Here is a 14691-nt window from a genome sequence, read left to right as displayed (position 1 = left end):
GGGATAGTGCCAGGTCCCAGCATCCTCCCCTGCCCACCCCAGTCATCCTGCTGCCGATGGATCTTCATGTGGGCATTTCGGCTCTTGATCTTGTAGAACGTCCTGGGGACAGAGTGGGGGTGGAGGGGTCAGTAGGGCATCTGCAGGGGCCCTTCAGCCCCCGAGCTGCGTCTCCCCCAGCAAGCAGGAGACCTGGGGGACACTGCCACTTGGAGCCTGCCCCCCACTCTGGGGGGCATGGAGCCCAAAGAGTTAAAGCCACTTACTTGCCGCAACGTTTGCAGGGGAAGCTGGAGCCGGGGGGTGAGTCCTGAGGAAGCTCCGGGGTAGGTGGGGGCTGAGAGAGAGAGAAAGAGGGGGACATCAGAGACCTCATCACAGACTCTTCCCTCCCCTCCGCCCCCCAGAAGGACTACAGACACCGCTGCTTCCTTGTCTGGGCAGGGGCTCCCCCCATCCCTGTCCCTGAGGTCTCTCATACCTGCCCGGGGCCGGCCCTGCTCACAATGGCGCCCGTCTCTGAGCCGGCACCACTTCGTTTGTGACTGCGCCGTAGCCGGCTCTTGTGCAGATAATAGAACTCCACACACTGGGCCAGCCGCTTGGAGAGCACCTAGGGGGCAGGGAGAATTCGATCAGCCAGCATCCCCCAGCCCTGCTGGGAGAGGCCAGGCCTGGAGTAGCCAGAAATCCATTCCCCTGCAGCCAGCGCTCCCACCCCACTCCTACAGCACCCCCTGCTGGAAGAGGCCAGAGCTGGAGTAGCCAGGTGTCCATTCCCCGCAGAAGGTGGTTGGAAGTGGGTGGGCAGGGGGGCTAGTGCTGCTCTCACCGCACGTTGGATCTGGGCAAAGTCCTTCCTGTGCAGGGCGAAGGCTTTGGAGAAGAGGCGGCGCTCGTGGGCACTCCACACATCACTGCCTGGGGGAGGGAGAGGAACCTGAGACATTATCCTGCCCCACACCCCTCATAGCCCTTCCACACCCTCCTTCCCTCCTCTCCCTGCCACAGCCTGGCCCCATCCCACCCCCTGCATAGACCCTACCCCACCCTATGCTCCTGTCCCCCCTCCCTGCTGCTCACAACCCCAGGGGCTGGAACGGGGTGTGGCTGGCTTGAAGTGGTTTCCATCATATACAGGGTTTAGTGTTTACTTTAACGGCTCTCAGCAGGGCCGGTGCAAGAATGTTTCACGCCCTAGGCAAAACTTCCTAGGCAAAAGGCTCCCCTGCTGCGCCCCGTCTGAGGCACACACACCCCCCGTCGTGGCAGCTACCCCCCTCCGCCCTGAGGTGCCCCCTTTGCGGCATCCCCCCGCCCCAGCTCACCCCTGCCTTGCCTCTTCCCTGACCACAACGTGGCTGGTTCACTTCTCCCACCTCCCAGCTTGCGGCGCCAATCAGCTTAAATGCCACAAGCCTGGGAGGTGGGAGAAGTGAAGCAACCACGGCATGCTTGGGGAGGAGACGGGGCAGGGGTGAGCTGGGGCGGGGAGTTTCCCTACGTGCTGCCCCCCCTTACTTGCTGCAGGCGACCCTCCCCGTGCTCGCCTGCCCCAGCTCCCTCCACCTAAATGCTGGCGGCGGTCGAAGATCTGGCCGCCGCGGTCGCTGCTGAAGAAAATGGCCCCCCCAAATCCTAGCACCCTAGGCAACCACCTAGGTCGCCTAAATGGTTGCACTGGCCCTTGCTCTCAGCACCCCCACTATGCAAATTGTTCCACTGCCACCCCAGCCCATCACAGCCCTGGCCCCAACCTCCTGTCCCTCACAGCCCCACCCCCATTTTGTACCCCACAGCCGTACCCCCTTACAGCCCTGCCCCATCCTGTCTCCCACAGCCCTACCCCCTCACAGCCCTGCCCCCGTCCTCTTGTACCTCACAGCCCTACCCCCTCATCCTGCCACGGCTCCCAATCCTGCCCCCACTCCTCTTCCATCCTGTCCTGCCCAGCTGCTGCTACCCCTGTTCCCCTTTTTCCCCCAGCCCTGCCCCCACTGGTCCCAGCCTCTGCTAGCTACCCTGGCCATGCCACTTGCCCCCCCCCCCTTTACCTGTGTAATGGTAACTGGCCAGAGGGTGACTTTTGGGCCACACGGGGGTTTGCAGCAACAGAGTCTCCAAGGCAACCTGAGGGGGGGGGAGTAAAGCTGAGAGGGGGGGAGCTGCCCCAGACCCTTTCCCTCCCCAGGGGGCTCCCCTGCCAGAACCATCCTGGCCTCGGGTCAGACACTGCTACTTACCAAGGCCAGGCCACAGGGTGAGGGTGGTCTCTTACCATGACATTCCCGCCAGCCTGGCACAGGCAGTGCAGTGCCAGCTCCTGATTGGTGCCACCCCCAGGGAGGGCACTGGAGCAAGCCACGTCCAGCAGTGTCTCCACTGCAACCAGAGAGCAGCCATCAGCTGGGCCCAGTGGGATCCCTCCACTCCCCTCACTGCACCCAGACAGCAGCAATCGATGGGCCCTGGGAACCCGCACCCCATAGGACCCTCCACTCCCCACACTGCACTCAGAGAGCGGGCATCAGATGGGCCTTGGGAACCCCCACCCCGTGGGACCCCTCCACTTCCCCCAAGAGGGTGGGGATGACTGGACCATGCAGACTGAGCCACTGGGGGTGGGCTTGTCCTGCTGCTCCTCCCCTTCCGCTACTGTAAGGGACAAATGGGCTTGCCCCACCTCTCCCTGCCCCCACCTGTGGGTGCCCCAGCTCCTCCCCCTGATAATCCCCAGTGCTACCTCTCACCTTGGCACTGGGTCTCTGCATCCTGCTCCAGCCCTGGCCAGGGCCTCCAAGCCAGTTCAGCCTTTGGCGGGTCCAGCTGAGCCAGGTGTGGGTCCCGCAGAGCTGGCAGTGCTGGCTGGAATGCAGGGCCCACATTTATCTGTCTGCGAGGGAAGGATCAGGTGAGGGAGCCTCAACCGCAGGCACATGCCCACCCTGCTACTGCCCTTCCCAGACCAGCCATTCCCCCACACTCATGCTCCCCAGCCAGCCCCAGCCTGGGGATTCCTCCCTCCACCAGGAGATTCCCTGGCCCAAAGTTCCCTCCCTGGGGCCCGTCCCCTTTGCCACACCTGTCCGAGGGGCTGTAGCCTAGTTTCCCTCCACCCCAAAAGACAGGACTTACGGGGTGTCCAGGTGCTGGAGGGGGTCGGGCCTGCCACCTGTGGAGGGGAGAGTCCAGCAGTGAAGGCCCCTGGCACAGACACAGTTTCCCAGCTTGCCCTGAGACAGAACTCCCAACCCCCTCCCCATCTTCCAGGGCCCTGCAGGACCCGCTCCATGTGGCTCTGTACCCACCCAAGAAACCTTCATGGACTCCACACCACCACCACACCCAGGGACCCAGTTCATGTGGCTCAGGGGCGAGAGAGACCCTCCCTCGCACCCTTGCCCCTTGGTCACACTCAACCACATGTGGGAGTAGAACCCGGGAGTACTGGCTCTCAAGCGACCAATCAAGCCCCCCAGCCTGCGTTGGAAGGTGGCCAAGATGGGCACTTACCGCCCAGCGAGGCGCCCAGCTCAGCAAACAGCCCTGTGCCTCGGCGCAGCGGATTGAGCATAGGGGGTGGTGTGTAGTGCGGGGGACCCCTGGCCAAGTGCATCCGGCTCCAATAAGGCGTGCCTCGATAACTGGAGGCCAGGGAGCTCCCAGAAACCTGGGGAGGAGAGGGGGTCAGAGGCTGCAGGGGCCTATCCCATGGGGGGGCAATGAGGGGAATGGGGCATCTTGGCCTCCCCAGTGCTGGCACCTCTGCTGGGCCTGGGGGCGGGGGGGCAGGACTCTAGCAACTCCCCCTCCCATGATGAGAAACACTCAGCTAACCATCAAGACATCCCCTCAACCCCTCCTTCCCTGGCTATCCCCCTCCCCAGTGTCCTCAGGCCTCCCTCCCCTCCACTGAGTGATCAGGAGCCCAGCTGGGTGCAAGGTTGTGGACTGTGATGGGGACAAGTGGCTGGGTATTGTAGGGTGGGAGGGCTCCCTGGGGGTGGGGGGGCTTCTCTGACTCCATTGCCCCACCCGTGCTCCCCTGAGAGTTCAGGTGAGGCAGGCCCCACTCCCCCAGCCCCAGCATCCCACTCTCACCTGGGGGGTGGCAGTGTGGCCTGCCGGTGGGGGGCTCTGCTCATGCCCCAGCCTGGCAGCAGCGACCTCTGAACCCGGCTCCCCAGGGGAGACCCCTGGCCATGGGGCAAAACCAGCAGGGAGAAACTCCAGCCCCTTGCAGTAGCGCTCAGTGTCCTGCAGGGGATGATGGGCTCAGTGCAGGGAGTCAGAACCCACAGCCAGGGAGAGAACCCCGGAGTCCTGGCTCTCAGCACCAGCCCTGCTCTAACCACTAGACTCCACTGCCCTTGCCGTTAATCTTGGGGGAATCTCCCCACTCCCTTTCCTACTCGGCAGCATGGTCCTGGGACTGAGCACTGCCCATTTCCCCACCACCCTCCTCATGCCAACCCACCTGGTAGCAGCAGAGGCTGGGGGCGGCATCAGGGGGCCAGTCAGGGGGGCCCAGGAGCCCAGCATACGTCTCAGGGCCTGCAAGTCCCAGGGGAGCTGACACACAGGGAGAGGAGGTTAGACTGTGACAGCAAAGAGCCAGAGTTCCTCCCTCCCATCCCAGCAGCCTCCCCCCAAAGCTGGGGGCCCTCCTTACTATATCCTGTAACCCTCAGGGTTGGCCCCATAATGCCCCTGCGATGAGTTCCCCCTTCTGCCCCATAACCCACACGGAACCAGGCATCCCCCTTCCACCCCCTACAGGCATGTATCTGCCTCTGTCCATAGCCCAGCGTCCTCCTGGACCCACACATCCCAGTGGTGCCTCCCAACCCCGTAACTCTCCAAGCTGGAGCTCTCGCTCCATGCTTCCCTCTCCGGACACCACAGCCCACCCCCTCAAGTTGTCTCTTCCCCCTACCACAAAGCCTGAGAGCATCCCCTAGTACCATAACCTTCCCAAAACTGGGGTCCCCCTCAGCTGGCCTCCCCCATCTTGGCCCCACCATCCCCTGAGGGCACCCGTAGCCACCCTCCTTTCCCCCCCGTCACTCACCAGGACCCGGGTAGCCTTCTGGAGGGCTGTAGCTAGTAGACTGGTTCTCTTGGTATAGACACGAAAGCGGGGGCTCCTTGCGCTGCTGCCCGTATCCACCTCCGCCCTGCCCCTGCCTCTCTGGGAGGCTGCAGTAGGACAGAGGAGGCCCTGACCCCTCCATCTGGTCTCCAGGGAGTTGCAGCAGCAGGGGGCTGCCAGGGGGGTATCCCTCCTGTGGGGCAATAGGAGGCGGCTGGGCCATTATCTCCTGCAGGCTGCAGCCCTGGCTTCTGGATGCCTGAGTCCCCAGCACCCACGGCTTCCCAAAAGGCAGGTTGGGGAAGGCTTGGGCAAAGGGGTCCAGCCTGCGGTGGGCTGGCTCTTTCCTCTGGGGCCAAAGCCCATAGGGGCCCCCTGCTGCCCTGGGCAGCTGGCCTGGGTTCCCCTCAGGGCCCCAGCAGGGCTGGCCCAGGGCAGCATACGGCCCCTGCGTGCTGACAGGGTCCCCAGCCTCCATGCTGCAAGGGGGATAGAAGGGGCCGTAGGTGCTCATCTCAGGCTCCATCTCTCTGGTGTCAAGTCCCATACGGAGCTGAAAGAGACCCAGAGAAATTAAGGGACAGCACACACCCCAGAGCAGGTTCTATGCAAAGGGGTCCTGACTCTGAGCCTCCAATCCTGCTTTAGTCAGCTGGACACACAGCTCTTCTGGAGCTGAGAATAGAACCCAGGAGTCCTGGCTTCCAACCCTCCTGCTTTAACCATTAGACCCCATTCCTCTCCCAGAGCTGGGATGAGAACCCAGCCGTCATTGTCCTCATTTTACAGGGGGAAACTGAGGCAAAGAGCAGTGAAGTGCCTTGCTCAGGGTCACCCAGCCAGCCAATAGCTGAGCCAGGAATAGAATCCCGGTCTCGTGTTTCCATTCCAGTGCTCTGTCCTGCCGCTCCAGTTCTAACCCACTAGACTCTACTCCCCTCCCAGAGCTGAGGATGGAACCCTGGAGTCCGGGCTCCCAGTAACTCCCCCGCCCCATTCTAATCATAGACCCCAGTCACTCCTGGCGACGGGGATAGAACCCATGAGTCCAGGCTTCCCCCCTCCCCCCACAGTACCCACAGACTCTCAGCTGACGCCCGCCCGGGTCCTCGGCTGTTTGCAGAGGGCTCAATGCAGCGTTGTGGCACATCGTGCTGGTCCCGCAGAGACCCCCCCTCCCGCTTCCTGTCAGCGCGACGGCTCCGACGCCTGCTTATCTCCCAGCGCGAGCGAACGAACAAACGGAAAACAGGTGCCTTCGCCGCGCGCCTTCCCAGACCAATATCCTGTGTGAGAGCGGGGGGGCTAGGAGGGCAGACACAGACAAACACATGTGGGGCAATGCACATCGCAGGGTGGGGAAGGGACCTGCCCACCAGCTCGTGCAGTTGGACAGGAATAGAACCCATGAGTCCTGGCTCTCAGCACCCCTGCTCTAACCACTAGACACCAGTCCTCTCCCAGTTAGGGATGAATCTAGGAGTCCTGGCTGCCAGTCTCATCTGTGGGCCAAAAGGTCGTCTCCCATCCCTGTGTCTTGCGGGAGCAGCTCCCTGCAGAGGAGGGAAGGCGGGGGAGCCCAGCAGGGCTACAGAACTGGGCCCGACTCCCCTCCCTTCAGTGCAACCCCACAACTCCGGGGGGCGGGGGGTAGGCTGCACCCCGCTTGCCCCACATCTCCCTGCCCTGCTCCAGAACAAATGATAACACTGCAGATCAGGGTCCCACAGGGCACCTGGGATTGCCAGGGCCCCCTTCCCCTCCAGCATGACACAGAGACCCAAGCACCAGAGAGCCCTGGCAGACAACACAGGGGATGGGGGCCCAGAAGGCAGAGACAGAGAAACCTTAGCCCTGACTTTGAGCTGAGCCGTGACCTTGACCCCCAACTCTGCTGTGCCTGGCTCATCGACGTCACAGCCCCGGGCGCAGTTCTAGGTCTGAGTGTGAAGGGGTGTCACTGAGTCCCCGGCCCTGGTGACCTCTGAGGATGGTGACCTGGGCAGGATAACAGGGCTGGGAACGTTGGCACCCTGAGCCCGTGGCGCCAGGCGACTCCTGCCCTGTCACTGCCCCGGAGTAATTAGTGCCACAGGCTCCTGTGCTCATGCCCTAGGCACTTGGTTCCTTTTTGGGAAGGGCTGGGACCAGGGTAAGTTCTAAACATGTAACCTCACTCTGACTAGTGGGGGTGTTCCCTGCATGGAGAGTCTGCAGTAGGCAGGACCTGGGCTGCAAAGCTGGAGTCTCCTCAGAGCTTGGAAATTTAGCCGTTACCAGGCAGGAGCCGTGTGTCCATCGCTGCAATCTGTCCTGTGTGACACATATCCCCTGGGAGAACCTGCCGCACCCCAGCTGCCCTGGTCCCTGCGAGCGCCCCCCGCCCGCTGCCCTGCCTGAGCCATGATGTTCACTGGAGACATAGTCAGCTCTGAGCTAGGCCTAGCACTTCCTGGGCCTGCCAAGCCCACAGATGCCTCGGTTCTAAAGCCAGAGGGTACCACAGTACTCATCTAGTCTGACCTCCTGTGTGACACATTCCAGAGACTCTCCCTGCATGAAATCCTGGCTGAACTAGGGCAGATCTGCTAGAAAAACAGCCCCTGGAGTTAGAAAACCGGCCAGCAATGGCAACTCCCCATCGAATGGGCTGTGCCCCTCACTGGGAACATTTACACCGTATTTCCACTCTGAATTTGTCTAGCTATTTCTCGTGTTAGGCCTTCATCTGCAAGACTGTTACCCCAGGTCTGTTCCCAGCGTGGTTCTTAGATCAGGTCACTGTTCATCTTCTTTTTGTTCAATTACTCAGATTGAGCGCCTGGAGCCCTGCCCGATCTAGTGCTCCCCCCGATCCCCCGCCCAGCACTGTGCCCATGCAGGGAAGATGGAAGCCTGGTCAGAGCCTGGGGCAGAGCAGCTGGCGGGGCAGGGACAGGGAGTCAGGGGAGCCATTCCCCCAACATCTGGACCCTGACACAAAGGTGAAGGGGAGAAGCTGCCTCCGCCCCTGGAGAGACAGAGACATCCACGCACACCCTGGTGCCATGGAGCCACCACACACGGCAGGGACACAGACACCCACACGGAGCATGAGACCCCATCTGTGGGGGCTGTACCCCCAACACAGTCCTGGGGGTCTGGCCGTGCCTCGCACGTCATCGGCTTGGTAACATCTTCTCAAACTGATCCCAAAGGTCTTGGCACTGTCCTGCCTGCTCTCCCCAGCTCACTTCCCCTTGGTCGCTGCAGCCCCAGCCCCCTCCCCTGCCACACGTCTGACTGGTCCTGCTCTGCCCTTAGGGATGATCTAGGCCAGGCCCAGCAGGGCCAAATGGCACAAAAGCTCCCTCCCCCAAACCCAGCTGTTCCACCAGCCCTCCAGGCATGCGGTGAGTTGCAGAGAGCACAGACAAGGTGGCCAAGGCCTAGGCTGCAGTCCCCAGCTGAGCTGCCTGGCTCTGGGGCCAATTTCCATGGGGCTCAGGCTCCTGCTAGGCACTGGGACCTTCAGCTTCCAGGGGGCTGAGCTGGCTGAGGTGGGGTTGGAACTCTTTGGCGTACATGGGTCTGAGCCCTCTGTCCCCTGCGGAGTGGGGTCCCAATAGCGGGAGGATGGGGTCTGCAATGCTGAGTGCCTGTTGCAAGGGAAAGCCCTGTGCGTGGGGCGATACCTCGGGGCAGCAGCCAAGGATACAGGGGGTAAATGAGAACTGGTCTTGGGGAGCCAGGGGCCCTGTCTGGGTAAGAATTTGTTTTCTGCTGGGGTGGGGGGGCTGGATGTCCTCTGCTTCTCCTTGTGCTGCTGGGGTGGCATGGACTTTCTGTGCTGGTCACCTCCCCGCCCCTGTGCTAGGCCGTGCAACTCTCTAGAGCCTGCAGATGGCCCGCCTCGGGTGATGGCGGGGTCCCTGGGCAGGGGGATGGGACGGGGACAGGACAGGTGGGCAGAATCCCCAAGTTGCCCTGGGCCATGGCAGGTTGCCCTGCGCCCAGCTGAAAGGGGTTTCTGTGTCTCCATTTGACCCCCACCCCCGAGCTGGTTCTGCCTTCGGGCCCAATCCGTCCCGTTGGCCATGAGGCCAGGACACTGGGGTGATGGGCTCTTGGAAGAGATCAGACGCTGCCTGCGCACCAGGCAGGGGGCAGAGAACCCCAGAGGCCCCATTTGTTGAAGCTATTGGGAGAGTGCCCCACCCTCAGTGTCCTGCTCCCCCGGTTCTGCTGGACCCTGGCTCCCGGTGACAGTTCCCTGCCAGGCAGTTGGGGTCGGAGGTGCCCTTGCTGGGTCTGGGCAGCGACTGGCCTGGATGGAGAGACCCCGCCCTGGGGGAGCCGGCCAGCCAGCAACACCTGGGGCCCTGGGAGTGTTGGGCTCCCAGTCACTGCGACTGAGGGTGGGGAACCCGGCTGGGTGGGGCAGCTGGGCCTAGAGTCTGGGGCAAGGGTGCCAGCTGGAATCAGCTCCCTCTCCATCCCCAACCCCTGTGACCGTAAACCCTGACCCTAACCTGACTCCTGGCCAGTAAGCCCTTAACCCAAATCCTGATCCCGTGAAGACTCACCTTGCCCCTTGCGTCCCTGAACCCCGCACTCCAAGAAGACGCCATGTTGAGCAGCTAAGTCTTCTGGCTTGGTTCAATACCCTCTCCCCTTACCAGGTGGCTGTGGGACAGGGGGCCAGGCACTGGGGACAGCTGTGGGCAGAGGCTCTGGATGGCGGGAGACCAGCCAAAGGGGACAGAGGCATCAGGAGAGCAGGGCACCCTCCCGCCCCGCCATGATACCCACAGCAGCTGGGGTCGGCGCAGGGAACTCACCCAGGGCCTGAGCCTGAGTTCTGGGGGCAAGGACCCAGCCCAGAAAACGCAGCAATTAACTTAGAGAGAGCTGGGGGTTCGGTGGGGCTGGGCACAGCCCCGACCCCAGCTGCCAGCTTAGCCCCCCCCTGGGTGGGGGCTGAATGCTCCCCATCTCTTGCTTGCTGCCCTTGGGCCCAAGGTCATTTCTCTCCCAGTGCCTCCCCCAGCGCCCTGAATCCCAGGGCCCAACACTCGCTAGGAAGGCTGGGCCTCTCAGTGTGAAACATCCCCTGGACGATGCCCCCTAGAGCTGCTCCCCACCCTGCTCCCTGTCCCTCCAGTCCCACTCCTCACCACCCACCCTACAACTTGCCCCCCCCAGTCCCACTCCTCACCCCCCACCCCGCTCCCTGTCCCCCTCCAGTCCCACTCCTCACCCTTCACCCCACTCCCTGTCCCCCTCCAGTCCCACTCCTCACCCCCCACCCCGCTCCCTGTCCCCCTCCGGTCCCACTCCTCACCCTTCACCCCACTCCCTGTCCCCCCCCAGTCCCACTCCTCACCCCCCACCCCGCTCCCTGTCCCCCTCCAGTCCCACTCCTCACCCTTCACCCCACTCCCTATCCCCCTCTAGTCCCACTCCTCACCCTTCACCCCACTCCCTGTCCCCCTCCGGTCCCACTCCTCACCCCCTACCCCTCTCCCTGTCCCACTCCAGTCCCACTCCTCACCACCCACCCCACTCCCTGACCCTCCCCCCATCCCACTCCTCACCACCCATCCTGCTCCCTGTCCCCCTCCGGTCCCACTCCTCACCCTTCACCCTACTCCCTGTCCCCCCACTGTCCCACTCCTTACCACCCACCCCGCTCCCTGTCCCACTCCGGTCCCACTCTTCACCACCCACCCTGCTCCCTGTCCCTCTCCCGTCCCACTCCTCACCCTTCACCCCACTCCCTGTCCCCCTCCTGTCCCACTCCTCACAACCCACCCCGATCTCTGTCCCCCTCCAGTCCCACTCCTCACCACCCATCCCGCTCCCTGTTCCCCTCCGGTCCCACTCTTCACCCCCCCCACTCCCTGTCATCTCCGCCCCAGTCCCACTCCCTGTCCACCTCCAGTCCCACTCCTCACCACCCACCCCGTTCCCTGTCCACCTCCGGTCCCACTCCTCAACCCTCCTCCTGCCTCACCCCTCCCCGTCATTCCCTGCAGCAGGACAGCGGCTCCAGGGGGGTAAGTTTGCCCATGAGCCTGGGGTGCAGTGAGGGGGTCCCTCACCTTAAAGCTCCCCCTGCTGAGAATGCCTGGGCCTGCGAGTGGGAAAGGGAGGCAGAGATAGCAGGCTCCCCACTTCCCTGGCGGGTTCTGCTCCTGATTCAGCCCTGTGTGCCAAGAAGGGAGGAGCCCCACCCCAGGGCCCCAGTGCAGACCCCAGTGCAGGCGCCAGTGCCAGAGCCCCATGCTGGAGACTCTGGACAGACACCCAGCCTCAGGGAGACGTGCCCTGCAGGGATCCAAACGCAAAGAGTCGTGCCCCATCCCGCTGCCAGGACCCTACCTGCAGTGCCGCCTGTGCTCCGTGGTCTCGGCCGAGTGGCTGTGTGGGAGCCCTGGTCTCACTCGAGCAGGGAGGCTGCCACCCAATGAGGTGCGAGTGGGGCTGGGCCCTCGCGCTATGACTGTGCAGGATCCGGCTCAGCACCAGCTGGGTTCACACCTTCCACTGGGGGAGCAGTGGGGGGCTCAGATTTGCCCCCAGAAAGTGGCAGCCTTGGAGGGAGCAGGGGGCTCAAGGATGGGACTGTTTAAATTGTGAGCACTCTGGACTGAGACTGTGTGTGAGCTCCCATCATGATGGGGGCCCTCATCTCAGTCGGGGTCTGTGCAGTGCCTGACACAGTGGGGGCCCTGATCTTGCTTGGGGTCTGTGCAGCACCTGATGCAATGGGGGCCCTGATCTCACTCGGGGTCTGTGCAGAGCCAGATGTGACAGAGTCCCTGATCTCACTCGTGTCCCATGCAGCGCCTGACACAGTGGAGGCCCTGATCTCCCTCAGGGTCTGAGCAGCATCTGACACAATGGGGGCCCTGATCTCGGTCGGGGTCTGTGCAGCGCCTGGCCCTGATCTCAGTCGGTAAGAGATAAATTAGAGCAATGCCTCCCATATACACAGTGAATTCCAGTCGATCAGTTGGGGGGCGGCTCCCGCAAAGCCCGTGGGGAGTTTCACTTTCAGGATGAATCGGGCCCAGCGTCGCTCTTTGTTGTGGGTTCGGGGTGCTGGGACTGACGGCCTCCATTCATTGTGAAACCGGGGCGTGTGGGCGCCATTATTACAGCCTGGCCTAGACAGCAGCTTTCCTCTGACCGCACCTCCCTCAGCTCTGTTTCAGGGCCCTGTCTGTCCTCACTGTGCAGGGAGCGGCCATGTCTCCGGCTCCCTGGGGAGCAGGCGAGGATTCTAGTCCGGGTTCCTTAAAGGGCACAGTACAGCAGAGGCACATCAGGACCCCCCTGGATCAGTGTGAACCTGTCGTGAGAGGTGGGCCATTTCTGAAACACCCATCTTACCCAGTCCAGTGGCAGCTTCCCCTCCCAGGCTGATGGTTGGGACTAAGGGGCACGGGCAGAGCTGAGTGGGGAGCCCAGGGCTGGGCTAGCAGGGGCTGAGGATCAGGACTGAGGGGCACCGGCAGGGCTGCATGGGATTCAGGTTCAGCGTCTCCCACACACATCTCAAATGAGGCTGCTGGATTCTCCCCTGTGTCTACAGCGGGCTCCATCCCCGATCCTGGCTGGGAGGGTGTAGGGACTGAATGCAGGGACAGCAGGGGCTCCCAGGCTCACACCGAGCACCCCCTTGGACTGGGAGAGTTAACCCTTTGTGTACCAGTCCAGTGCTGTGGCTCTGACCTACATCATGGGGCGTCCCGGCTTCCTGTACTGTAACCACAGCTTACAGTGCAGCCACAGCTTCTCCCCGCCTCCCAGTGCCAGCCTGGGGCTCTGCTAGAGATGCCTGCCCCACTCCCCATGGGCAAGCCTCCATCCTGCACTAATCTATCCCCTCCCTCAGTCTTGATCCTGTGCCTATCCCCATCTCTCCCACCTCACAGGGAGAGCTGGGCCTTTAAGGGGGTGGAGCGGCTCAGTTCAGCTCCCCAGGTGAAGAGAAGGAGGCTCAGGTTAGGAGCCTGGGATGCAGGACTGGCCTGCTGGGTGAGGAAGGGTCTGATGGTGAGATCAGAGCCCTGCCATGCCCCACCTAACCCAATCCTCTTCCCCTGCTCCCAGCCCTGCTTCCACCCCCACCCACCCATGGCAGACAGGCACACTCTGACTGGCTCGGCAGGGCGCTGGGTTTCCAGTTGAATCACCCCTGCCGGAGAGCGGCCTGGTCCTGACGGTGACATTGGTGGGGGGGCAGGAAGTGGGAGAAGCCACAGCGGGAGCAGCCACCCACGGGGCCCATAGCGTGGTTTGGGCCCCGCCGAGGGAAATTCTCCCTGACTCAGAGGGAGAGCGGGGCTGGGGGAATGGGATGCTGGGCCCAGGTGAGATTGTGGGCTCTGGGCCTTCCAGGCCCAAATCACAGACACTGCCCCCATTTCCCACTCCCACCTCTTGACTCCCTGCTCATCACCACACACAGATCTATGATCTCCCCCACATCACACACACAGACCCCCATCTCCTTCATATCACACACAGACTCCCCATCTCCCCCACATTAAACACACAGACCCCCTGTATCACACACATAGACCCTCCATCTCCTCCCACATCACACACACAGACCCCCATCTACCCCCATATTACACACACAGACCCCCATCTCCCTCATATCACACATACAGACCCCCCCATCTCCCCCACATCACACACAGACCCCACATCTCCCTCATATCACACACACAGACCCCTCATCTCCCCCCATATCACAGACACATAGGTGCCTATCTAACCTCCCCGCATATAGACTTCATGTCACACACACTCATCTCCCCTATCTCTCCCCGGTATGAGATTTCCCCTCCTTCCACAAGCTGTATGTGTCAGGAGTTAGGCACCCCTGGGCTAGGTGCCAGGGTCACATATACTATGGTGTGGATGGGCAGTGCTGTCCCAAGCATCCATGCCCAGTTCTGTCCCATGCCTGGAACCAGGGGCCTGTCTGTCTGTCCAGCTCAGCCTGGTACCCAATCCTGTTCTGGCCAGTCTCCCTGGGACCCCCAGGATGTCAGGGTGTGAGGACTGCAGCGCAGTGCCTGCCTCCTGCCATACAGGGGAGCTAGACACACTGAAATAGAAGCCAGGTACCATTGCAGCCCTGGGTGGGGGCGGGGGGTGTCTCTGTCCCTTCTCACCCCATTGTGCTGGGTGGGGTGCTGGGAGTGTGAATCCTTGCACTTGTGCCCTGGGGTGCAGATGCCACTGGGGAGTGTGAATCCTTGCACTTATGCCCTGGGGCATGGATCCCAGTGGGGGGCTGGGGTGTGTGTGAATCCTATTGCTAGTGCCCTGGGACATGGATCCTGGAAGAGGGGACTGGTGTGTGTGTGAATCCTGGCACTAGTGCCCTGGGCATGGATCCCAGTGGAGGGGTCTGGGGGTTGCTAGTGCCCTGGGGCAGTGGTTCTCAACCAGGAGTACACATAGCCCTGGGGGTACATAGAGGTCATCCGGGGGTACATCAACTCATCTAGATTTGTGTTCTCAGCCTGGGGATGGTGACCCTCAGGAGGGCTGCGGGACAGGTTCAAGGGGTAACAAGTGCAGGACTGGTGTTAGGG

At 62.5% G+C, this 14691-nt stretch overlaps 1 protein-coding gene across 1 annotated transcript in view; it reads right to left on the bottom strand.

Annotated features, from left to right (window-relative positions):
• Positions 1-6041, bottom strand: part of POLR2G (RNA polymerase II subunit G) — a 197474-nt gene extending 191433 nt beyond the window's left edge. The window contains exon 1 of the mRNA XM_075061327.1: positions 6028-6041. The gene's annotated coding sequence lies outside the window, so the exon portion shown is untranslated. The remainder of the gene's footprint in view (positions 1-6027) is intronic.
• Between the last annotated feature and the right edge of the window lie 8650 nt (positions 6042-14691).

This window comes from Chelonoidis abingdonii, unplaced genomic scaffold, assembly GCF_003597395.2.
Source record: "Chelonoidis abingdonii isolate Lonesome George unplaced genomic scaffold, CheloAbing_2.0 scaffold0008, whole genome shotgun sequence".
Classification (NCBI taxonomy): Eukaryota; Metazoa; Chordata; order Testudines; family Testudinidae; genus Chelonoidis; species Chelonoidis abingdonii.
Note: the sequence above shows the minus strand (reverse complement) of the source record. Positions and strands in the feature narration are given on the sequence as shown.